Here is a 2,285-nt window from a genome sequence, read left to right as displayed (position 1 = left end):
TTCTCTCTTTTGCCACAGTGATTTCCAGTTTCCCTTGGCTACGGGTTTTGTGCCCCCCATTGGCATGGATTGTGAGGTAAATAATAGAAGCGCCCGGTAAAAGTGGGGTGGATAAGGACTGTGCTCCTACAATGTCGTCTTTGTGTCGTGACGATGACCAAAGATCCTTGAACCTAAATTTGTGTCCTTCTTGCTTTTATGTAAATTTATGTCATTTGTGTTTCAAGCAGTGTCTGTTTTAAATGCTTTAATTTTCTGTGGTTGAGCATAAAGTCAATTTAATTGAAGTTTTCCACGGGAACATGCACATCAAAGTATTTAGGATTCTCCTCTGTTGGTGTCTTGGTGATATTGTTCTTTGGGGAGGCCAATTAGACATTTTACTGCTACTCTTTTTAATTTATTATAGAGAATTAGCCTTTAATAATTAGTCAACATTAAGTATTTGACGTTATTTGTTCCTTTATAAGGAAAGACTTTTATGTTTAAAGTGATATTGGCGTTATCAGTAAAGACAGCGAGTGGTTGAGTATGAATCATACATATGTCTCTGGCTATATGATGCAAGAAAAAGAAAACAAACAACAGCAACAAAAATAAAATCATAAGATATGAAACTGTGAGAGATGAAAAGTTCTTTGAATTACAGCAAGCTGTGAGCCTGAAGTGTGTCAAATGTTAATAATTGCTGTAAAAACATTAATTGCATTGATTTTAGAGGGATAAATTATGATTAAATGCCACTTTCAGACTGAATCATTAGTCTAATCATTCAGACACATTACAGCTGTCTCTGACATATAATTAAATCTTAAGGGAATTTACATTTAATGTTTGAGCTGAATAAAGTGGAGAAACTGGGAAACATGTTACAGCTACAGCCAGGGACACTTGCCTTGCCTGGGGGCGAGTTTTGCAATATGACAGGAGGTCAGGGGCCAATTAATAAATAAACAATAGTAATATGTATCAGATATAATGAATAAACAACTAAAGTTCCATGCAGCAGCTGCGCACAGGTAAGTTGTACACAGGGGCACTTCTAGGATTTGAGGACTTACAGGGCTTAGCCATGATCCCTGTCTGGGGATCCAGGTGATCCTGCCCTGGCCTCATTTAAAAAAAAATAATAAACAAGCTCTATTTTGATGTTTTTCTATGCACTCTGTAACTTTATTTACATTCAAAGTACAAAATATAATTCCCAGTATGAATTAAATTATTTCATCACGTTCTTATCCCATCTCATCAAATACTGCTGCTCTGTCAGTGGACCTACACGTCCAAATATGGTGCACTAAGTACCCTCCTGCATCCGTTTTGGACTTTCAGGGACGGCGTGTCAGTTTACCCTTGTTACATGCATTGTGACTTTTCAAAATACACTTCTGTTTTCACAAGAAATGTACAGTTTCTTCTTGTTAAGTGCAAGAGAATACAAAGAATACAACCTTTTTCAAAATAAACTTACAATGTAGTTAAAAAAACTTGTCTTTCAGTTTATTTCCTTAGAGTTAGACAACACAAGCCAGTGGTTAGGTTTAGAAAAAAAACATCATGGTTTCACTCAAACAGTATCAGAAACAAACAGCAGGCCCTCAGGTGAAAGTCCGCAGTTTGTTTGACCAACAGTTATAAGTTGTTTAATTGTCTAGCGTTGGTTCGTGTTCTCACGGCAGCATTTACAAGCGGACCAGATCAAATGCCTTGTGTGAGAAAGCTGCTCTTGATTGGTCAGAATTTCCATGTGGGAAAAATCCAGGAAGTAAACAAAACGTTGAAGAAGAGTACACTTGCAAGATAAATGTGACACTTTCTAATGTCACAATGGAGGGACAAGTACGCAGGTTGATTTTAGCGCTGCTCATCGTGGACTATATTGCTGTCATTGTTCATTTTAGTCAAACCATACAGTTTGAAAACGAGGCGCGGCTCCAACTAGAAAACAATGTTTTGGTATGTACGTCGGTATGTACATATACTAAACATAATATAAATACAGCAATGTAAGCCTGAAAAATAAATAAACATACAAATATATGAAAATATAATGTAAAGCTGCGTTATATAAAGTATATGTGCCACATATATACACACACACCTACACACATATATGACCATGTATAACTATTAAGCCATAAACAAACTGTAAATGACTTTTTTTTATGACACCTGCAATCCTGCACATCATAAATACTGTTGCTGTAATCATGTGACTCTTTGAAATCGGATCAATAATGGTCTGATGATTGATGAAACTCTGATTTACTGGAGGTAATGACAAA

The sequence above is a fragment of the Epinephelus fuscoguttatus genome, linkage group LG22 (assembly GCF_011397635.1).
Source record: "Epinephelus fuscoguttatus linkage group LG22, E.fuscoguttatus.final_Chr_v1".
Lineage (NCBI taxonomy): Eukaryota > Metazoa > Chordata > Actinopteri > Perciformes > Serranidae > Epinephelus > Epinephelus fuscoguttatus.
Note: the sequence above shows the minus strand (reverse complement) of the source record.